General features: G+C 41.8%; 1 protein-coding gene across 11 annotated transcripts in view; it reads left to right on the top strand.

Moving 5' to 3' along the window:
* trip12 (thyroid hormone receptor interactor 12) overlaps positions 1–24,465 on the top strand; it is a 150,987-nt gene that overhangs the window by 31,857 nt on the left and 94,665 nt on the right. The gene's annotated exons all lie outside the window — the stretch shown is intronic.

Raw genomic sequence — 24,465 nt, 5'->3', positions numbered from 1 at the left:
TCCACACAATCGTGACCTTTTCTGCAGTCCTCTGAAAACCGATTTCCAACCCAGGTGAAATCCTGAAATACACTTGCTGCTTTCAGGAAAATATTTGCTGAAATTTATGCAAAGCGGAGATGTCCAGAATTACATTTAACTTCTTGGACTGACATTTTATAGTCCATAATTACAAAACAATGTCGGGAACGTAGTTACATTGTCTTGCAGCACAGGATGTTTGAATTCCTGCTGATTTTATAAATGTGGAAGTTGAACTAACTGATTACTGTGCAGCAGAAGCAGCTCTGAATAGTCTAACTTTCACTTTTAGAAATCGGGAATTCAAACATAATGTGCTGTGATCACCTTATGCAAGGCTGCAGCGGTGTATACTTTTTCTTTGAATATAAACTTAACTTTGCCCAGCTGCTTTAAAACTTTAAGGAATTCATACTATGATGCCGCCTCTGGTTGTGTCGGTGGTTCTTCTCAGCCAGCCTGCCTTCATCATGCGTCCCCAATATCCTTGTCTGCCCCTCCGCGCGCGCCCCCCCCCCCCCTCCCAAAAGTTTGGAAACCTCTGACCTGTTGAGGTTGTCATTTGGAAGAAATGTTGTGATTGGAGCAGAGATTTTGTTTTACTAGGTTCAGACTGATTAGCTACATCAATGAGTAAATATGGTATATTCTACTAATGTACCAAATGTAAACATTCACGTCTAATGGTCTTGCTGGCCTAGTCCCATTTTTGATGGATGTAAGCTTACTTGCCACATGTAGGTCTGAGTGTATGGATATCTTGTGTTACTTCACTGTATAATGACCCCACATTATCTACATGCTCTTTCTCTGCTCCCATGTTGAAGATTTTAATTGGTTAAAGATAATAAAATATCTTTCATTTTGGTGCCACTTATTGCAGGGACTGGGACCACTTTTATTAGGTTCTCAGTCCCAGCAAAGCAAACTTTGACATCTTACCACACGGCTAGTTAACTTCTTTTTGATTCGTTGTCTTTAGTTACAAACCTGACGACGTTTGTGGGGCCTGACCAGCGCCCAGTTGCTAACTTTGCTGCCCAGTCTGTTGGTTTTAAAAATGCTTAAGGGCCTTGGCTCCAAAGATATGGAATGAGAACAATGGCTGTCGTAAGATTATGATCCTCCTTTTGGAGATGGCGGAGGGATGGTTAATGGGATTAAAATGTTAAAATTAAATCAGCCGTTGCAATACCAAAGTGTGTTGTCTGCTCACTATTTTTAGCTATGCTTGATTGAGGGTCTTCTGTCCATGGAACTGGGCACCGGTGAATGAGAAGAGCATTTCATGCTTTCAAGGGGTATTGTTTCCCCTGCAGCATTTAAATGTTTGCTCCATTCCTGGAGCAACCTGCTCTTAAAAATTGGTTTGGAGCAATTGTATGGGCTATCTGCAACTTTGATGTTTTTCTGAGTTGGTGTGAAAAGACCTACCTATGCTTTTCAAAGACAATACATTTGTGGGGCCCCTTTTATTTAAAAAAAAAAAAAATAAATAAATAATAATTTTGGAAACTTGGTACAGCCATTCTCTACTTCAATTGAATACTTCTGAATTCCTGCCATATTTATAGGTGGCTGGGAATATGTGTAGGTAGGTGTAGCTCAAGACCAAAGTAGTCTTGCAATTTAAGATTATGCTGAAGGAAAAGGATATCAGTGCTACAAATTGAAAATTTTTTCACTTAATTACGTGAAGCCCTTCCAGTTCAAATACGACATGAGCTGTAGAGGTCCTTCTGTTTGACCTCTGCACTCTGGTATAATAATGCAAAGTTATTTGCAGCTTTGTTTTCAATTTAATTCATATAACCAGTTGGCACACAGTGACATGGCTCATCCCTTTTGACGCTTTCCAAGGCTAAATACTGAAACGCAATGTTACTTCAATTAGTTTGTTCTGCAGGGACACTGGGAAATGAGGTTGTATCTTTCAGGGTCATCTTTAAAGGTGACTGATAAAGCCCAGCCAATGTGTTTTTTTTGAAGTCACATGGTGGAGGCATTTAATTTGCTCATGGTAGGTTCTCCTGCTGAAGCATATTTTTCAGAAGTTAAAATACGCTCACAGGTTGAAATTGATAGGCTGGTATTCGAGAAGGAGCCCTGTTTCTAATTGCAGCACTATCACTGATTTTTTTTCCAGTTTAATACTGCTGGTATGGCAAATACCAGAATGTGGCCTTTCTGGGTTGCAATTTTTTTTGTTTACGGCTTTGTATCAGAACAGCTGATACGAGCAACCTAATAGGCCAGCTGCTGAATTGTGTCAGATATGAATTGTCAGATACGAAAAGCCATAACAACATAAATAGGAGCAGGAGTAGGCAAATTGGCCCCTCGAGCCTGCTCTGCCATTCAATAAGATCATTGCTGATCATCTACCTCAGCGCCACTTTTCTGCACTATCCCCATATCCCTTGATTCCCTTAATATCCAAAAATCTATCGATCTCTGTCTTGAATATACTCAATGACTGAGCCTCCACAGCCCCCTGGGGTAGAGAATTCCAAAGATTCACCACCCTCGGAGTGAAGAAATTTCTCCTCCTCTCGGTCCTAAATGGCCGACCCCTTATTCTGAGACTGTGACACCTGGTTCTAGACTCCCCAGCCAGGGGAAACATCCTCCCTGCATCTACCCTGTCAAGCCCTGTAAGAATTTTGTATGTTTCAATGAGATCACCTCTCATTGTTCTAAACTCTAGGCAATATCGACCTAGTCTACTCAATCTCTCCTAGGACAATCTTCCCCCCGCTACCAGGAATCAGTCTGGTGAACCTGTGTTGCGCTCCCTCTAAGGCAAGTACATCCTTCCTTGGGTAAGGAGAACACAACTGTACACAATACTCCAGGTGTGGTCTTACCAGGTCCCTATATAATTGCAATAAGACGTCTTTACTCTTATACTCCAATCCTCTTGTAATAAAGGCCAACATACCATTTGCTTTTCTAATTGCTTGCTGTACTGCATGTTAACTTTGTGATTCATGTACAAGGACGGTCCCTCTGAATATCAACATTTCCCAATCTCACCATTTAAAAAAAAAAAATACTCTGCTTTTCTATTTTTTCCTACCAAAGTGGATAACTTCACATTTCTCCATTATATTCCATTTGCCATGTCCTTGCCCACTCACTTAGCCTGTCTATATCCCCTTGAAGCCTCTTTGCATCCTCCTCACAACTTACATTCCCACCTAGCTTTGTATCATCAGCAAACCTGGATATATTACATTTGGTCCCCTCATCCAAATCACTGATGTAGATTGTGAATAGCTGGGGCCCAAGCACTAAGCCTTGTACCCCACTAGTTACAGTCTGCAACACGAAAATGACCCGTTTATTCCTACTCTGTTTTCTGTCCGTTAAGCAATCCTCGATCCATGCTAGTATATTGCCCCCAATCCCATGAGCCCTAATTTTGTTTAATAATCTCGTGTGGCACCTTATCGAATGCCTTCTGAAAATCCAAATACACCACATCCACTGGTTTCCCCTTATCTATTCTGCTAGTTACAACCTCGAAAAACACTCATTTGTCAAACACTATTTCCCTTTCATAAATCCGTGTTGACTCTGCCCAATCCTATTATTTTCCAAGTGCCCTGTTACCACGTCCTTTAATAATAGATTCGAGTGATACCTGATGACTGCTTTCTCCCGACTGCTATATGTATCGGTGATTGATTTGAAGAGTGCAGTGCAGGTTGTGTCTGTGAATAGGGCTCTTAGAAAGCTCTTGCAATTTGGTATTTTCCAACTGGCTGGCCCATACTTGTGCAGAATCTGCCACATCCTGCTTTAGAGCATTGAGATACTGGGCCTAAATTGTGCCAGTCCCAGTGTTTGCAAAATGGGTGGAGAGATGCTTGCAGCACCACCATCACTACCACCTGGTTAGACTAGTGGGCTGAATATAAATGGTAACATTGTGCAGTAGTGAGTGCCAAATGAAGTCCTTGTGGGGATGTAAAGGCCCCTGGGAGTGGACTGCAATTGTTTATAAAATAGCTTGCATTCTACAAAACTGGAGAAGGACAGCAAAAGCAAAATCTGCAGATGTTGGAAATCTGCAGTTAACAGAAAATGCTGGAAATACCCTGGTCACGTTGCATCTGTGGAGAAGATGGGGTTGATGACCTTTTTGCCAGACGAACCGCAGTGCTGTTTTCCAATGTTGAGCTCTCGGGGCCTGTGGTTTGCGTACAAGTGCAAATTCTGTGCTTGTGTGCTCTGAGCTGCAATTGGTGAAAGGGTTGTATGGTACGCACACAGGTTACTACACCTACCAGAAGTTACCTATCTGGGTGTGCTGTCTATCTGCTTTAATTTTTATTGAAACGCTCTAAATGGTGTGAATAGTTAAATGTTTTGTGGAGCTATTTCAAATGTATCTCTAAATGGCCATTCTTCACGTGACCCCAGATTATGAAGGTGATCGCAGCTGAGCTTGATCTTGACATTCTCTCTCTTTTTCTCCTTCCCCCCCCCCCCCCCCCCCCCCAAAATCCGTATGCATGTACTTTAGTCACTACGATTGTAGTTAAGAGCAGGAACTAAGGATGAATTTTGTCCTTTCCAGCTGTGACCTATTTGTGTTTAGCTGTTATCTTGTTTGAGTTCATACTGCACAGACCAGCAATCAAGCCTGGGATCTGGAGTTCTGTGTGCCTTGGTGCTGAATTGTACTGTTGAAGGTTCTAGTTTGTTAGCTCGATGGGGTGGTGCTTACTATAATACAATTACATCATTATTAGACCAGCAAACAATTACAAGCTATCAGAAACTTGTACTTCCACACCTTATTTGTGTAGTTGAAAACAACCATTTGCTTTGTTAAAACATGCTTCTATTTGAATAACTGTTATTGACCACATTATTCAAACCAGGTAAATTTTTAAATTTAAGAACATTTGGTCACATTTGTGAGGTTGAGGTTTATAATTATTTGATCTGGTCAAAGTTTTCCGATTGAGGTGTAATGAAATGGTGGGATTTGCTTGCTGCTCAATATAGTTTAGAATTAATGGCGCTGACAGATTTTGCAGAACAAGAACTACTTTGCGATGTGAAATACAAGGGAGTTAAGCTCATGTAGTGAACGAGTATAGACGAGCAGCATCTGTGGAGAGAGGAACAGTTAACGTTTCAGCTCAACTGATATTTGTAACGTTGGTGTTTGGGGCATGTGTGCGCAAACTACATTGGTACAGAAAATTTGAGGAGCATTACTCTTATCTAAAACTCAGCAGACCATTAGAGTGGTTATCAGATCTCGGCCCTTTTAAAATAAGAGCACTGATTTCTCTCCTCAGCCTAAACTCACCTATTCAGACTTACTGGAACCCCTGCTAGAAAGTAGTGCAGATGACCAACTAGGGATACTCCTGTATCAACTTCTTAATGACAGCCAGGGTAGACTACAAGTGGTAGCTGGTTATTTGATGCCTTTGGCTTAAAAGAAAGTTTAAAACAAACACTCAGCTGAAAATCAACTAAACCACAAAGGTACAGTCTTCTGCATTTGGAGTGAGAAATCTTGCAGAAAGTATCTTTTTGGTTAGGCATAAAAAGTGAATTTCCAGTACCAGGTACATACCACTGTGTACACTGTACTGGTGTGACATCAGCCCTCCAGTTTCCATCAAAAGCTTCTTCGGTGGTAACAGCTACCGTCTCCAAGGTGAAGATTCAACATAAGAACATAAGAAATAGGAGCAGGAGTAGGCCAATCGGCCCCTCGAGCCTGCTCCGCCATTCAATAAGATCATGGCTGATCTGATCCTAACCGCCAATCCACTATCACAGAACCATCTCCTGAATCTAACAGAATTAGGCACACGAAATAGGAGCAGGATCAGGCTACACGGCCCCTATCTGTTATCATGGAAGCGAAGGAGATATACTGACAGTCTTCAGGGAGACCTAGCTTTGGGTGTCCTGTTGTAGAAAGGACATTAAAGTCACACGAGTGCATACTGTATAGATTCTCCAGGATGATGCCAGGGTTGGAAAATTAGTGATTTAGGAGAAACGTGAGATGCTGGGACTACCGGAAGCAGAAGCTTTCCTACAGGGAGTGGATGATGTCGAGACCATTGCATCTTTCAAGGGACAATTGTATAAATATTTGAACTAGAGGAGGATACAATGCTATGGGGAGAGCACAGGGCAGTGGAATTAGTTTTTGTTTGCTCTACAAAAGAGCCAGCCTAGACACGGTGGGCTGAATGGATGCCTCATGTGCTACAAACTTCTGTAGTTCATAAGAGGATCTGGTCTGAGCAGAAGGGAACGTTGTATGTTCCCAAGCCCAGCAGATACTCCGATCAATTATGTCAGTTATGGATTTACTGAAGTACATGTATTTGTGTAGTGGTCTTCAGCATCTTTGCCACTTTTCCTAAGAAGCATGATCTTGCTATTTTCTCTCGTGGTCTGAGAATTGTTAACTCCTGTGTGTGTCTGATGGACTGAGTTGATGTCTATCAGGGAAATAGAAGTTATCCAGCCTCATTACTAGAAAAGACTTGGTGCCAGCAGCAACTGTGTGTATTTTAATGTCTTGTGCACTAAAACTCACTTGCACAGAGGATTGTGATGTCATTACAATAGGTTTATTGATCTACATCAGGTCATTGGGAAATTACTGTTCCAGTATAACAGTGAATTTAAGATGGAGAGTACAGAAGAACAGCAACAAACTTCTGAAACAAATGGGGATTGAGCGATCGTGATATGATGGTTTGTCTTTTTGAGACCAGAAGTTTCATTTATGCAATGGTGGGATTTTGCTGCAGTTAAATTTGCCCCATTTGAGTCTAGAATGGACACACTGGGACTACTTTGATATATTTCAGAATATATGTGGATGTTGTAATAATAGCTAAATGTTTCAAAACTACTGGTGTGTCACCAAGTAGTTAGCTTTTAAGTTCAACAATAAAAGTGCTATTATAAATTAACTTGACATCAATCTTCATTTAATCAATCTGGGAAGAACCCCAGTGGAGATTGATGACATCTCAATTTGTTCCAATTAGCTTTTCAGCTTTAGAAATCTTAATACTGGACTACTTTGGTGTAGGTTTTGAAGTAATCACATGTCTGATCGGAACTTGATTTCAGAGCCCTAAAATTTACTCGCATCTGTAATTTTTGCTGGTAATCAGTTGCTGAAATATTGAATAACATGCCTATTTTTGCAGACTTGAGTTGAACTTGCAATTCCACTTCACAATGTACCAGATTAGTTATGAAACTGGACCTTTTTGGCAACATGGGTGTCTGGTCCATTTGTATAAGTTTTGTTTATATTTATATATTTGCCTATCTGTAGCTTTGTACGTGTAAGTGCAGAATGCACAGTAGGTAAGCACTATTCTCCTATGTTTGCGCTATTGATGGTAAATAGAGATTTGTTAGTTAATTTTTGCTCATTTGTTCAACTTTAATATATAGATGCCATCTAATTGGAAAATAAAAGGAATAGCTCTCCAGGAAGACTTTGCAATTTCCAGCCTGTGCTGAATAGTAAGGATGGCATCGTTTTCTCATCAATTTATTCTGTTTTAGTCCTTGACAATTGTTTCATGTTTGATTATTTTACAGCCTTTGAAAATCCTTGAGTTTCTGCAACTTTTTCTTTGCCACTTTTGGTGTTGATACTTCCTTTGGACAATGTTTTTAATTTAGTCCCTTTTGTCAAGATACGATCTGAAGCAGCATTTTTTTGGTTCGTCCCTTCAATGATCAACTCTATCAACGCTGATGTGAACGAGGTTTAAAAGTTGCACATCCTGTCATTCAGCCATTCCAATTAGTACCTATGATTACTGCTTGCTTTCTCTTACAACATTAAAGTTGGTGCTTGGTCGGTCCCAAAGTTACAGTGGACACTGGATAAGAGCTGTGTCTAGTTATAAAATGTTATCTATTCATGTGATTTTTAGTTAAGCCAATGTTTGGATGTTAAAATGCTTTGGCTATAAGCATTCTCTTTAACCACAACCCAAAAGCAAAGGACAGAGTAAACATACAATACTGGCTGGGGGTGAACAGGACCTTATTGTCTTGCGACCACAGGCATTAAAAAGGAGTATCTCGCCAAAAGAATATTTCAATAAGCTAGTAAAATTCAGGCAGCAAGGGCGTGGCTCTGTCCATTGCCATCTACTTGGGCAAAAGTAGTAATTTTGATCACTGGTTTGGGAGAATGTGGGATTTCTTCGCACTTGTTTATTGTAAAAAGGCAGTCTTGATCTGGTGTCAGAAATTGCATGGAGGAATATTTGGCTGATGGCTTTCCCTATTCTTGAGTTTACTCTTGTTACATTACAAAGGTGAGGCAAAACTCTAGCACCCATGTTCTATTCATGCAAGATTCAGTTTAAAAACTGGAAAAGGATTGAGAATTTTAATGTTTTGGTTCAAGAAAATGTTTTGGCATATCTAAGTTTAGAGTGTTAATCTGCTGATTTTCTTCTATACAAATTTGTCTTGTAATTTTTTTCAGCTTTAGTCTGAACAATATGGTCATGCTGTTTTTCCAACTATTAAAATGATCAGTAGCAAATAGTGGGCAACTCTGAAATCTTCCAATGTGAAATAAATAGGTAAAAGGATAATTAAAGCTATTTCACTGACTACATGCACAAGCTTTTTAAGTTTCAATTCATAGGAAACTGTCATGTTTCTGTGAGCATAAATAGTATTTGAGAGAGCCCCAATTATAATAACCTAAGTAGGAGTAGGCTCTACGGCCCTTCGGGCATGCTCCATCATTCAGTACGATCATCTTTGACCTCAACCCCACTTTCCCACCCGACCCTCATATCCCTTGATTCCCCTTGAGTCCAAAAATCTATCGATCTCTGGCTTGAATATACTCCGTGACTGAGCTTCCACAGCCCAGTGGGAAAGAGAATTCCAAAGCTTCACAACCCTCTGAGTGAAGAAATTTCTACTCCAATCAGTCTCAAATGACCTCTTATCCTGAGAATATGCACCCTAGTTCTAGACTCTCCAACCAGGGGACATGGTCTCTCAGCATCTACCCTGTCAAGCCCCCTCAGAATCTTGTGTTTCAAATGAGATCACCTCTCATTCTTCTTAACTCGAGAGTATAGGCCCATCAATCTTTCCTCATAGGGTGACCCTCTCATCCCAGGAATCAATCTAGTCAACCTTCATTGCACCCCCCCCCCCCCCCCCCCCCCCCCCCAAGGCAAGTATATCCTTTGGTACGGAGTCCAAAACTGCGCACAATACTCCAGGTGTGGTATAATTGCAGCAAGACTTCCTTCCTCTGGTACTCCAACCCCTTTGCAATAAAAGGCCAACATATCATTTCCCTCCGAACACCAACATTTAATAGTTTCTGACCATTTAAAAAGTATTCTGTTTTTCTGTTCTTCCTACCAAAGTGAATAATCTCTCATTTCCCCACATTACACTCCATCTTTCACCACCTTGCCCACTCTCACTTAACCTGTCTATCTATTTGCAGACTTTGTCCTGCCTACAGCTTACTTTTCTGCCTAGCTTTTTATCATCAGAAAACTTGTATACATTACACTTGGGTTTCCTCATCCAAGCCATTTATTATATAGATTGTAAATAGTGGAGACCCTAGCACTGATTCTTGCAGCACCACACTAGTAACATCCTGCCAACCTGAAAATGACCTGTTTATTCCTACTGTTTTCTGTCCTTTAACCTATTCTCCATCCATGCTAATATATTACCTCCAACCCCATGAGCCCTTATCTTGTGTAATAACTGTGGCACTATCGAATGCCTTTTGAAAATCCAAATATACTCCATCCCCTGTTTCCCCTTTATCTACCCTGCTAGTTACATCCTCAAACTAATAGATTTGTCAAACATAATTTCCTTTTCATAAAACCCTGTTGACTCTGCCTAATCATATGATTTTATAAGCGCCCTGTTACCACTTTCTTAATTTTCCTGACGGTCACGTTAACTGGCCTGTAGTTACCTGTTTGCTCGCTCCCTCCTTTCTTGATAGTGGTGTTACATTTGCTACTTTCCAACCCACTGACCATTCTAGAATCTATGGAATTTTGGAAGATCACAACCAATGTATCTGCTATCGCTGCAGCCACCTCTTTTAAAACCCTAGGATATAGGCCATCAGGCCCAGAGGATTTGTTGGCTTTTAGTCTCAATTTCTTTAGTACTTTATGTAACACCCCTATTTAAGAAAGGAGGGAGACAGAAAACAGGAAACTATAGACCAGTTAGCCTAACATCTATCGTTGAAAATGCTGGAGTCCTTCATTTAAGGAAGCAGTAGCAGGGCATTTGTAAAATCATATTGCAGTCAAGCAGAGTCAGCATGGTTTTATGAAAGGGAAATCATGTTTAACAAATTTGCTGGAGTTCTTTGAGGATGTAATGAGCAGGATCGATAAAGGTGAGCCAGTGGATGTGGTGTATTTGGATTTCCAGAAGGCATTTGATAAGGTGCCACAAAAGGTTACTGCATAAGATAAGAGCTCACGGAGTTGGGGGTAATATTAGCATGGATAGAGAATTGGCTAACTAACAGAAAGCAGTGTGTCTGGATAAATGGGTCATTTTCCAGTTGGCAAACGGTAACTAGTGAGGTGCCACAGGGATCAGTGCTGGGGCCTCAACAATTTACAATCTACATTAATGACTTGGATGAAGGGACCGAGTGTAATGTAGCCAAGCTTGTGGATGATACAAAGATGGGTGGGAAAGCAAGTTGTGCAGAGGACTCAGAATCTGCAAAGGGATATAGACAGGCTAAGTGAGTGGGCAACATTTAGAAACATAGAAACATAGAAGATAGGAGCAGGAGTAGGCCATTAGGCCCTTCGAGCCTGCTCCGCCATTCAATGAGATCATGGCTGATCATCCAAATTCAGTACCCTGTCCCTGCCTTCTCCCCATATCCCTTGATCCCTTTAGCCTTAAGAAATATATCCAACTCTTTTTTTTGAGTATATTTAATGAACTGGCCTCCACCACCCTCTGTGGCAGAGAATTCCACAGGTTCACCACTCTCTGGGTGAAGAAATTCCTTCTCATTTCAGTCCTAAATGGCTTACCCCTTATCCTTAGACTATGACCCCTGGTTCTGGACTCCCCGGCCATCATAAACATCCTTCCTGCATCTAGTCTGTCCAGGCCTGACAGAATTTTATAGGTTTCGATGAGATCCCCTCTCAATCTTCTAAACTCCAGTGAGTATAATCCCAATCGACACACTCTCTCCTCATACGTTATTCCTGCCATCCCAGGTATCAGCCTGGTGAATCTTCGCTGCACTCCTTCCATGGCAAGAACATCCTTCCTCGGGTAAGGCGACCAAAACTGCGCACAATACTCAAGGTGCGGTCTCACCAAGGCCCTGTACAACTGTAGCAAGACATCCTTGTTCCTGTACTCGAACCCTCTTGCTACGAAGGCCAACATACTATTTGCCTTCTTAACCGCCTGCTGCACCTGCATGCTTACCTTCGGCGACTGGTGCACAAGAACACCCAGGTCTCTTTGCACTTCCCCTTCTCCCAATCTATTGCCATTCAAATAATCTGCCTTCCTGTTTTTTGCCACCAAAGTGGATAACCTCACATTTATCCACATTATAGTGCATTTGCCATGTTTCTGCCCAATCACCCAACCTGTCCAAATCGTACTGGAGCTTCACGACATCCTCCTCACAGCTTACCCTCCCACCCAGCTTTGTGTCGTCTGCAAATTTGGAGATATTACATCCAATTCCCTCGTCCCGATCATTAATATATATTGTGAACAGCTGGGGTCCTAGGACTGATCCCTGCGGTACCCCACTAGTCACTGCCTGCCTCTCGGAAAACGACCCGTTTATTCCAACTCTTTGCTTTCTGTCCGCCAACCAGTTCTCCATCCAAGTCAATACCTTGCCCCCAATCCCATGTGCCTTAATGTTGCACGCTAATCTCTTATGTGGGACCTTATCGAAAGCCTTCTGAAAGTCCAAATACACCACATCCACTGGTTCTCCCTTATCTATTTTACCAGTTACATCCTCAAAAAATTCCAGTAGATTCGTCAAGCATTTTGTAATTTTTGTAAATCCTTTTGTAAATTCATGTTGACTTTGTCCGATCTTGTCACTGCTTACCAAGTGCTCTGCTATTACATCTTTATAATAGATTCTAGCATTTCCCCCACTACCGATGTCAGGCTTACCGGTCTATAATTCCCCGCTTTTTCTCTACCACCTTTTTTGAATAGTGGGGTAACATTAGCTACCCTCCAATCCATGGGTACTGTTCCAGAGTCTATCGAGTTCTGGAAGATGACCAGCAATGCATCTACTATTTCTAGGGCCACTTCCTTAAGTACCCTGGGATGTAGATTATCGGGCCCTGGGGATTTATCGGCCTTCAGTCCCATCAATTTTCCTAACACCATTTCCCTACAAATACTGATTTCTTTCAGTTCCACCCTTTCATCAGGCCCTATGTTCCCTGGCATCTCTGGGAGGTTATTTGTGTCCTCCTTTGTGAAGACAGAAAGGAGTATAATGTGGGAAAGTGAGAGGTTATCCACTTTGGCAGGAAAAATAAAAAAGCAAATTATTATTCAAATGGAGAGATTACAAAATGCTACAGTTCAGAGGGACCTGGGGGTCCTTGTGCATGAAACTCAGTTAGCATGCAGGTACAGCAAGTAATCAAAAAGGCAAATGGAATGTTGGCCTTTACTTCAAGGGGGTTGGAGTGTAAAGCAGGGAAGTCCTGCTACAACTGTACTGGGTATTGGTGAGACCACACCTTGAGTACTGCATACAGTTTTGGTCTCATTTAAGGAAGGATATACTTGCATTACATAGAAACATAGAAGATAGGAGCAGGAGTAAGCCATTCGGCCCCTCGAGCCTGTTCCGCCATTTAATGAGATCATGGCTGATCATCCACATTCAGTACCCTGTCCCTGCTTTCTCCCCATATCCCTTGATCCCTTTAGCCTTAAGAAATATATCTAACTCCTTCTTGAATATATTTAATGAATTGGCCTCAACTGCTTTCTGTGGTAGAGAATTCCACAGGTTCACCACTCTGGGTGAAGAAATTCCTCCTTATCTCAGTCCTAAATGGCCTACCCCTTATCTTTAGACTGTGACCCCTGGTTCTGGACTCCCCTGCCATCGGCAACATCCTTCCTGCATCTGGTCTGTCTAGTCCTGTTAGAATTTTATAAGTTTCAATGAGATCCCCTCTCATTCTTCTAAACTCTAGCAAATATAAGCCTAATCGATCCAATCTCTTTCCATACGTCATTCCTGCATACTTGCATTGGAGGCAGTTCAGAGACGATTCACTAGGTTAATTCCAGAGATGAGGGGGTTGACTTATGAGGAAAGGTTGGGCCTCTACTCATTGGAATTTGGAAGAAGTGAGAGGTGATCTTATTGAAACATATAAGATACTGAGGGGGCTCAACAAGGTAGATGCAGAGAGGATGTTTCCCCTCATGGGGAAATCTAGAACTCGGGGGCATAGTTCCAGAATAAAGGGTCGCCCTTTTAGAACTGATGAGGAATTTCTTCTCTGAGGGTCATAAATGTGTGGAATTCTCTGCCGCAGAAAGCTGTGGAGGCTGGGTCATTAAATACATTTACGGTGGCGATACAGATTTTTGCAAGATAAGGGAGTGACGGGTTTATGGGGAGCCGGCAGGGAAGTGACTGAGCCCAAGATCAGCCATGATCTTATTGAATGGCGGAGTAGGCTTGAGGGGCCAAGTGGCCTATTCCTGCTCCTGTTTCTTATGTTCTTGCGTTTATCTTGCTACTAATTACTTTAAGTTCCTCACTCTCATTAGACCCTTGGTTCCCCATTTCTGGTAGTTTTTTGTCTTCTACAGTGAAGATAGATATAAAATATTTGTTTAACGTCTCTGCCATTTCCTTATTCCCCCCCCATTATATCTTCTCCTGTCTCCGCCTCTAAGGGACCCACGTTTACTTTTGCCATTCTTCCTTGCATACTTGTAGAAGCTCTTGCAATCTGTTGTATTTCTTGCTAGCTTGCTTTCATTCTATTTTTTCGCTCTATCAACTTTTTGGTCAACCATTGCTGGTTTCTAAAACTCCCAATTCTCTGGTTTACTACTCTTCTTGGGAACATTATAAGCCTCTTAATCTAATTATCCTTAACCTCTCCAACAAGCGAAAGTCTAACCACCGCCCCTTGACATTCAATGGCATTACCATCGCCGAATCCCCACCATCAATATCCTGGGGGGTCACCATTGACCAGAAACTTAACTGGACCAGCCACATAAATACTGTGGCAACAAGAGCAGGTCGGAGCCTGGGTGTTCTGTGGCAAATGTCTCCCCTCCTGACTCCCAAAAGCCTTTCCACCATCTACAAGGTACAAGTAAGGAGTGTGATGGAATACTCTCCACTTGCCTAGATGAGTGCAGCTCCAACAACACTCGAAGCTCGACACCATCCAGGACAAGGCAGCCTGCTTGATTGGCCATCCACCACCTTAAACATTCAATTTCAATTCAATTCAATTCAAATCGCTTTATTGGCATGACAAGTTACATCTTATGTTGCCAAAGCATCGGAAAACATTCATGTTTGTTCACAAAAATACAGATCTATCCATACAGTGTATAAACATATATCCCTGAGTGTATAAATATATACTTTCATATAATTTATATATACTCTTATATTTACTGGTTGTCCCTCTGTTTATGGCAAGCTGTAACATAGTGTGCCGCTAGTGTTATGCAATTTCTCTCTTCCCCTAGTAGGTATGGGAGTTTTTGGTCGTCATTCAAATTTCTGAATTCCAGGCATATTTTTGTGAATTTTGGGTAGAAATTCTCCCTTATGCCCTGATATTTTCTACAAGCTGTGAGGAAGTGCATCTCTGTCTCCACCACTCCCTGACTGCAGTGAGAGCATATCCTGTCCTCTCTTGGTAGCCGGGTCTGTCTGTGTCTACCTTTTTCGATCGCCAGGTTATGTTCACTAAGTCTGTACATTGTCAAAGTTTTTCTCAGTTTGCTATCCTTTACCATGGTCAGGTCATCAGCCATGTTGTATTGTCTGTTTAGGGCCAAGTAGCAATTGAGTTTGCTTTGGGTTTTTGTTGTTTCTGCCCAATATGACCAGATATTTTTCCTTTTGCTTAGCGACGATTGTGTTGGGTTGAATTGTGTGTGTTACGCTGTCACTGTCCTGGGGCTGGTTATTGTTAGTAGTGTTAGTAGTTACGGCGTACTGTGGCTGCAGTGTGTACCATCTACAAGATGCACTGCAGCAACTTGCCAAGGCTTCTTCGGCAGCACCTCCCAAACCCGCAACCTCTACCACCTAGAAGGACAAGGGCAGCAGGCACATGGGAACACCACCACCTCCAAGTTGCCCTCCAAGTTACACATCATCCTGACTTGGAAGTATATCGCCGATCCTTCATTGTCGCTGGGTCAAAGTCCTGGAAAACACTCCCTAACAGCACTGGGAGTACCTTCACCGCACGGACTGCAGCGGCTTAAGAAGGCATCTCACCACATTCTCAAGGGCAACTAGGGATGGGCAATAAATGCTGGCCTTGTCAGCGACGCCCACATCCCATGAACGAATAAAATAAACTCTTTTTAGTTAGCCATGGATGGATCACTTCCTGTGGAGCATTTATTTCTCTGGAATGTGTTGAGAATTATGAAATATTTCTTTAAATGATCAGGCATATTTTAAAATGCTAGAACATAATCCAGTCGGCATGTTTAACTTTACCCACTGTTGAGGCTTCTGAATGCAATTTGCATTCTAAGCAGGTTAGGGAATCAATTTCTAGCTGGTTCTCTTGCTACAATTTGAAGCCAACTTGGACTAAATCAGATTCTGCATTCTTCGAGGGTTGGGAGAGTTATCTTGCACTTCCTTGACTTCCATAACCATTTTCTGTTCTAGCAATATTTTCAATCATTGGCAGATAATGGTGTCAATCTAGTGAGAGTTTTGGCTGGTGACTCGATGAACAAGGTTGTCCTTTGCACCCTGGCAGCTCAATTATGTCTTTTTTCAGCTCCAATTTAAAATTGCCCTGCTCATCATCAATTAGATCTGATATATTGGTATTCTAGTCTTACATTGACTTCAGCAATAGCATCCTATCAGTAGGTTGTACTTGGGTCCTTCTACTTGTAAATCAGTTTCAGCTCAGGCAAGTGATGATCAGAAATCCCAGTTGGAAGGCAAGATGATTATTTACTCCTTCTTGTGATTATGATGGATGTATTTGTCCCATGTTATTTGAACATTCTTGCATTGCAGTCAGCCTTGGTATTAACACTCTACAATTCTCCGAGAAGTTGGGAATCTGAACTTTGGAGGCTTTCCCTTGCCATCCACATTTTGCTTCCCATTCTCTGGGATGTTACCACAATGAAATGCCAAGAGTTTTCTCAATTTTCCTGCATTTTGCCGGAGCTGATGGTTTCCCTAGTGGCTACTTCTGTTGGCTCTTCACAGACAAGTAGATGACCATCTGCAGGGGGAGCAATGAGACCAGACTCTGGTACATGGAACCCTTGTTACAAGTGTGGTTCTGAGCAATGTTGTGAACTGTTGAGCAAGAAACTACCCAACTTAGTGAGAAGCAGGTAGATTTGAGATGAGTTGTAGCGGGCAATTCTGTAGTCGGGGGTACAGAGAGCCTTTTTTGCAGTAGTGACTGGGAATCCTGACTAGCATATTGCTTCTCTGATACCAGGCAAAAGGACAGAGCTGAGCACATGTGGAAAAAACTTGGAATTAGAGGAAGAGCAGTCAAACGTGGTCCAGATTGGAGCCAATAACACAAGTATGTTGAAGGACTGCAGATGGGATTTAAGAAGTTAGACACTAGATTGAAGAACCTGACCGCACACTGTACCAGTGTCAGAGCAGCGGGGGAGGATTTTAAACTAATCAGGAGGTTTCAGACTAATGGAAGGTAGGACTAATAGTTATTGAAATTGAAACAAGTCTTAGCTAAAATAAGTATTGACAAAATGCTATTGGAGGAGAAAGGTAAAGAAATTAGCGATGTAGTGAGTTTAAAAATACTTACAGAAGGAGAAAGGGCTACGTATTAAAAGAATGAATTTTAATCATTTCCCTGGTTCCCTAATCCAGTTCTAAAAATTGAGTGAGGAGGATTGGTATGTATATGAATGCACAAACCATTAAAATTGAGCTGGAAGCATTAATAACTGGAGGGATAGAATCATAGAATGGCCGCCTTCCTTTCTATAACCATTCAGCCCATCGAGCCTGTGCCAGCGCTCCAAGAGCACCTCCGTTCATCCCACTCCCTTGCCCTTTCCCTGTAGCACTGCAAATTTTTTCCTTCAGATACTTCTCCAACTCCCCTTTGAAAGAGATGATTGAGTCTGCCTCCACCACCCTTTCAGGCAGTGCATTCCAGATCTTAACCACTCGCTGCGTAAAGTTTTTTTCTTGCGTCGCCTTTGGTTCTTTTGCCAATCACCTTAAATCTGTCTCCTCTGGTTCTCGACCCTTCTGCCAATGGAACAGTTTCCCTCGATCTACTCTGTCTAGACCCCTCATGATTTTTGAACACCTCGATCAAATCTCCCCTCAATCTTCTCTGCTCCAAGGAGAACAACCCCAGTTTCTCCAGTCTATCAACGTAACTGAAGTCCCTCATTCTTGGAATCATTCTCGTAAATATTTTCTGCACCCTCTCTAAGGCCTTCACATCCTTCCTAAAGTGTGGTGCCCAGAATTGGACACAGTACACCAGTTGGGGCCGAACCAGTGTTTTATACAGGTTCATCAAAATTTCCACACTTTCAGAGGTGGCTTAATTTTGGGCAGAACTGGGAACTTAATATTCTTGGTATTTTTAGGAGAGGGAGGGGTGGTGTTTGGTGGCATTTGTTAGGGTGGCACTGTTAATGAAAGATTCTCTCAGTGCTGCAGCATGAGGATATTCTGGTGGGTCAGTGCAAAATAGAAAGAGATTAATGAGTTAAAGAAAAGGTTGATGTGACAGACTGGATAGATCACAAATGCAATCGGTGTAGTGTAGATGGATTTTCAGAAAGTACTTGATGTCCAATCAGGCTTGTTTGAAAAATTTGTGTGTGTGCAATTTGCTGACCACACGAGTAAGTTTGGCAGACAATGAGGAAGGTAAAAGACTTCAGGAGGATAAGTTACCAGAATGAACAGACAAGTAACAAGTGCACATTCAATTGCATTTGTTACAAGGGAGGTAACGTATGTTGGGAGTATACATTTAATGGAAAGTCACCTGAAGGGTGTGGACAAACAGATACCTACTGTTCAAATACATAATTCCTCTGACAGTGACGGTATAAAGGTCAATAGAATTTGGGGTTTTGCAAATAGGGGTATCGAATACAAGAGTGAAGAAGTAATGATTTTATACAGCACACGTGATAGGTCACAGTACGCTGTGCATTTTTGACTCTCCTTATCAGAAGTACATTCAAGTATTTGATCTAGTGGATGAAGAAACTATAGTTATGAGGAGAGACTTGAAATATTGGGATTATTTAAGGGAGCAAAGAAGGCTAAGAGGAGATTTCAGAGGTTTTTAAAATTCAACGGTTTTCAATGGTAAATAGAGAAATATTTTCTCTAGTTAGGGAGTTGAACAGGGGGCATCAATATAAAATTGTTCCTAGAAGAGAAGGGTTAGAAGTTTTGTTTTCCAGAGGGTTATTGGAGCATGTAATGTCATGGTAATGGTGGAGGGAGAGATCATTGAATTTTTTTGAAAGGGAAACTTGGATAAATATTTGCAGCTAAGCAAGAAGCAGCCCCTTGAAGAGCACTTGACATTAGGGTTAGTTTTGGATTGCTTTAAACAGATGTAGCAGGCCAATTGGCTGTCTCCTGAACTGCAAACATCTAATGGCACCAATATTATGAATAATCTAGGAAAAGAGCCAAGTATATTGACAGCCTGTGGAGGAAGCAAGAAAGAGGGGTGCTCATGCATGCGTTGGAACACTAAATGAGAACTGTAGATGAGCTCCCAAACCCACTGGATTAGACGTGCTATTTATCAGTGGGCGAAGATCAATGATGGAATTGTCCACGTACATAACTGGCTAATATTTTAGGCTAGTTTGCAATTGGATGCTTCAGATTGGGAATGTGATCCACAGCCCAGATTATCTTAACTTCACACAGGTTTAAGACATCTGATTTCTCGATTGACCGAATCCCCTTAAATGGATTTTTTTCTTGGAGAGCAACTCGAGAAACGCCAGCGGTACAATAAACTATCTCGGACGCAGCTTCCAAGGTGACGACCAGTTTGTGTAATTTAGCAGCAGTCTAAATGACAACTACTTTTATTTATTTAGCGCCTTTAACGTAGTAAAACGTCCTGCGCTGGACAGGAGTATTATAAGACACACAATTTGACACCGAGCCACATACGGAGCAATTGGGGCAGGTGATCAAAAGCTTAGTCAGAGGTAGGTTAAAAGGAGCGTCTTAAAGGAAGAAAGAGAGATAGCGAGGCGCAGGGAATTCCAGAGCTTACGGCCTAGGCAACAGAAGGTGTGGCCACCAATGGTTGAGCGATTTATAATCCAGGATGCTCAAGAATTCGAGCACCGATATCGTGGGGGGTTGGTTGTGGGGCTGAAGGAGATTAGAGATGGGGAGGGGCGAGACCATGGAGGGATTTGAAAACAAGGATGAGAATTTTGAAATCGAGCGCTGCTTAACTGGGAGCCAATGTAGGTCAGCAAGCACGGGTGATGGGCAAACGGGACTTGGTGCAGGTTAGGACACGGGCATCCGAGTTTTGGATGACCTCAGGTTTACGTAGGGTGAAATGAGGCCAGCCAGGAGTGCGTTTGGAATAGTCAAGTCTAGAGGTAACAAAGGCATGGATGAGGGTTTCAGCAGCAGAGGCAAGGGCGGAGACGGGCGATATTACGGAGCAGGAAATAGGCAGTCTTTGTTATGCTGCGAACATGTCGTCAGAAGCTCATTTCCGGGTCAAATATGATGCAGGTTGCGAACAGTGTGGTTCAGCCTCAGACAGATATTAGGGAGAGGGATGGAGTCAGTGGCTAGGCAACAGTTTGTGGCGGGGACTGAAAACAATGGCTTCGGTCTTCCCAATATTTAATTGGAGAACGTTTCTTCTCCTCCAGAACTGTATGCCGGACAGGGGATCCTTTGTACCAGATTTCAAACGTACTGGGTAGGGACACTACCAAAGGTATAAAACGTTGGCACCCTACAGCCCCAACCGCACAGTAGCTTGGTGTCACTTCTACCCAAGTACTAGCAAATGAGCAGGGACCAGGATTAAATGTTTGGTGGAAGTGACCTGGTCTTGTTATATGGCAAAGTGAGACTGGGAGGATTTCTCTGCTTCCACCAGATGGGTAACTGCAGACCCATTCTTCTTGATTCTGTCCTGTGTAAAGTAAACTTGAGTAAAACCGTAAACAGCAGTCACCCTGGATTCATTAGGGGAATATCCTACCTGACCAACCTCTTGACTTGAGGAAGTGACATCCCAAGTGAACTGTAGTAAGCCTAATATATGTTGTATCCCGAAGGTGTGGTATTTGGCTGTGGGGGATTCAGTATAAAACTTGGGTGTAGTTAAGAAATTAGCTGAAGGGTAGAGCGCAGTGGGTACTTGTCAGAAGTTCACATTAGGGTGACGGGGTGAAGTACTGACTGGGGTGTCCAAGGAACTCTTATTTGGACCACTGCTGTTTCTAATTTGTAACAATGGCTTGCACTTAGAAACCCAATACAGATTGTTCAGATTTGTGGATGATCAAATAGATGAGGCAGTGGAATGGAAAGAGGAACTCTAACTGTAGAGCGAGGGGGACACAATACATAAATGGGCAGAACAGTGGCAGGTGAAATTTTATGCTCACAAATGTAGATTGCTACATATTGGAAAGATTTCTATGGTTTTCTACGAATGGTTTTAAGTAGGTATGAAGTTGTTGAAAAAATCTAGAAATCCTGATTGCTACCCTGCATAGGTTAAACATGTTAAGTGGCAATCAGCAAAGCCAATAGAATGTTGAACCGATCACCAAAATAAAGAGTAAGTCAGAATTTCATCATGAACCTGTATAGTGCTCTTTCAGACCAGTATTGTCCCGCCTGATCACTGATACACAAATGTTGGTGCAAAGAAGAGCCATGGGCTGTTCCCTAGAGTTATTAAGGAAAGACGGTAGAAATTTGGGCTTTCAGCATTGAAAGGCATCCGAGAGGAACTTCTAGAAATATACAAGATTTGTCAGGGATGTGGAAAATTACTTGAATTTAGATTGCAAGAGTAGGGCAAGGGGCGAAAGCTTCAAACTAGTAAAAGGCAAACTTTAGACTTGATGTTGGGACATTCTTCACACTGATCAATACATGGGAGGAAGTTGTTGATCAAGTAATGGAGGCAAAAGCCCTGGAATCATTGCTTTAGGATAATTCTGAATGGATTAACTAAAACGGGCAAAATGGCTGTATTCATAATTATCGTGAACTTTCCTGCAATTTTAGACGGTAACATTTTGCAAACAGTTGTGCTCTTGGCAAAGAAGTTGTGCTCTTGGAGAGGAAGTTGTTTTTCAGGGAAGATACCCTTCGACCAAGAACAGTACAAGTGCCTCTCTTGTTTTGAGATCTCTGCCCCTCACCTATGACGGGGCTTAAATAGGAACATGTAAACATTCAGCTCTCATCCCTTTAGGACTCCTAACTCTCAAAGCTGCATATGTATGTATTCAATTAGATCAAGGCTGTTCTGTACCTCAACTCCATTTACTGACCTTTGCTCCATATCCCTTGATACCCTTACCAACAAAGATCTGTCTTGAAAATTTCAATTGGCCCAGCATTCCCTTATTTGTATTATCTTTGGTTCTTTCATCCAAACCATGTATTCACAGTGAATCATGAAACTTTACAGCAGAGGATATTCATCCCACATGCCTATCCTTGTTGTTTCCCATACTCTAATGGAATCACTACTGTACATGCAGCTGTACTTTATTATTAAACTTCTATATAGGAATAGGATGGTTCCTTTAAAAGTATTTGACCCTCAACATGAGTACTCCTTTGAAGTAGCCATATTGAATATTCAGGAAGTAGTCACTTAATGGTTGCCTTCCTTAGATGGCTGATATTTTAAAAGAAAAATATATAACCCAGCAACCCAAGCGTGGGTGTGACGGTTATGTAAATGTGATGCAGCAGGTTTTTTAAAAAAAAAACAAATTTCCTCATCAATTGACTGAATCCAAACTCAAACTAGTACAGGTTGTACACTTTGTAGGGAATGATTCCATAGTCTCCACACTAGAATTGTTTGAGAACCAGAAAACTTGAATTCATTGCCCTCGCTGTGGCAGCTAGGTTGGAGAGCAGTGCTTTTTGCCGGTCACAGGGCTATTGTCTGTGCTTGTTATTCAGGCTGCAAGGTCCAACACCAAAAGAAAACCATTGGCTTAATTAAATAATGGTCTTCCAGATGTCTTGACTGAATTGTGGGAACGTCTTATTTTCTTCCTCATTCGTGGGGATGGATGTCATCACGTGCAACTTAAACAAACTTGTTTAACAATATGGTTTGCCCTCTGAACAAATCTGTAATCACTGATTATCTGGTCCAACAGCACTTGCTGTTCTACAAAACTTAAGTAAAGAGGGGCTGATGCTCATTCCTGTATTGAAAGTGAGATCTCCTTAATGCGTCATGGGTGTGTGGGATATCCTGGCTGATGACCTGAGCAATGATGACTTATATTTCACTTGAATAAATCCTCTGATCCTAAACAAACCAGCTGCTCCTTAACACGGGTTAATGAGTTGAATCTCATTGAAATCTTCCAGAACAAATGATTGCATATCTTGCTACAGGACAAGTGGTTATCCTTGTGGCATACTAAGCAGGTTTTGCAATGAATGTCTTGTGCATATTCTTCCATTTTCCTCTCTGTTGTAATCATAACTACTTATTGGACTAAAAAAAACCAAGTTTTTATGATCAGCTGAGCACAGAATCTGGCAAGTTGTATTAATATTTGAACAGTTTTACACTTGCATAGCAGATACTATTTTTGTATTAACATACAAAAATGTATTTGGCCTGAAATTGTATAATGCTAAATGACAGGTTTTCTTTGTTGCCTAGATAATTCCTTTAACACTTCAGGGCGAGAGCCTAGCACTTGACATGCTTTAAGAGACAGTTGCAGCTTACCGCCTTCCCTTATGGAAAATTTGGTTAACATATGTTGAGTTCTTCAAAAGTTGGAAACGTACATCCTTGCTCAGTTACTCCTACCAGATCTGCGAACCACTAACTCTCATCTAACCCATCTAAACTTGTGGTTTGTTGAATTTTCTGAAAACACTTTTGCTCTTTCTACTTGCGCAACAAGCAGCTTTCATGCCAGTGGTGACCACGATGACTTGTTTGGTATTCGGGGGACTTCTTGCCTAAAATAGTATCTCATTTGTCACTGTGCCTGAGCAGGAAAAATATATTTGCCAATGTATAACTGCTTTTCTTTGGGGCTTATTTCAAAGGGAAGTTTTTTAGGTCTGTATGCTTCTTGACTGATTTGTAAAGGAGCAAATTTGAATCATTTTAATGGAGGACTAGTACTTTTGTGTTCAAAACTGAACTCTAATTTAAGTCACTTGCATTATTTATAATGCGCTCAAGTTCTCAATGCATTACTTTTGAAATGTACTCATGCTTATATAGGCAAATGTGACAACTCTTTTGTACAGATAAAGGCCCCATAAACAGGAAATGAGATAACTGACCAGTTGATCTGTTTTGATGTTGGTTTCAAGGATAACTATTGGACAGGACACTGGGAACACTCCCTTGCTCTTTTGGGCTTATTTCAGCATGGACTGGATGGGCCGAATGACCCGTTTCTGTGCCATATATCCTATGTAATCTTTGTATACTGCCATGCGGTCCATTAGTTTTGACTGAGCAGCCAAACGGGGCCTCGGTTTAATTTTTCCTGACTGCCCCTCTGACAGTTCAGTGTAAACCTAGATTGTGTGCTTAATTCTTTGGAGTGGGGCTTGAATCTGGACCCTTCTGACTCTAGCAGAATGCTGCCGATTGAACCAAGCTGACAACAGAAATGCCCATTGCTGATCTAAACGGTTCTTGTTGAATTAAGAAGCAGGTTAAAGAAAGAAAGACTTTCATTTGTATAGCGCCTTTCACAACCACCGAACGTCCCAAAGTGCTTTACAGACAATGAAGTACTTTTTGGAGTGTAGTCACAGTTGCAATGTAGGAAACGCAGCAGCCAATTTGTGCACCGCAAGCTCCTACAAACAGCAATGTGATGATGACCAGATAATCTGTTTTAGGT

Source organism: Somniosus microcephalus, chromosome 6, assembly GCF_052327205.1.
Source record: "Somniosus microcephalus isolate GS21.2 chromosome 6, FLI_Smic_1.0, whole genome shotgun sequence".
Lineage (NCBI taxonomy): Eukaryota > Metazoa > Chordata > Chondrichthyes > Squaliformes > Somniosidae > Somniosus > Somniosus microcephalus.
Note: the sequence above shows the minus strand (reverse complement) of the source record. Positions and strands in the feature narration are given on the sequence as shown.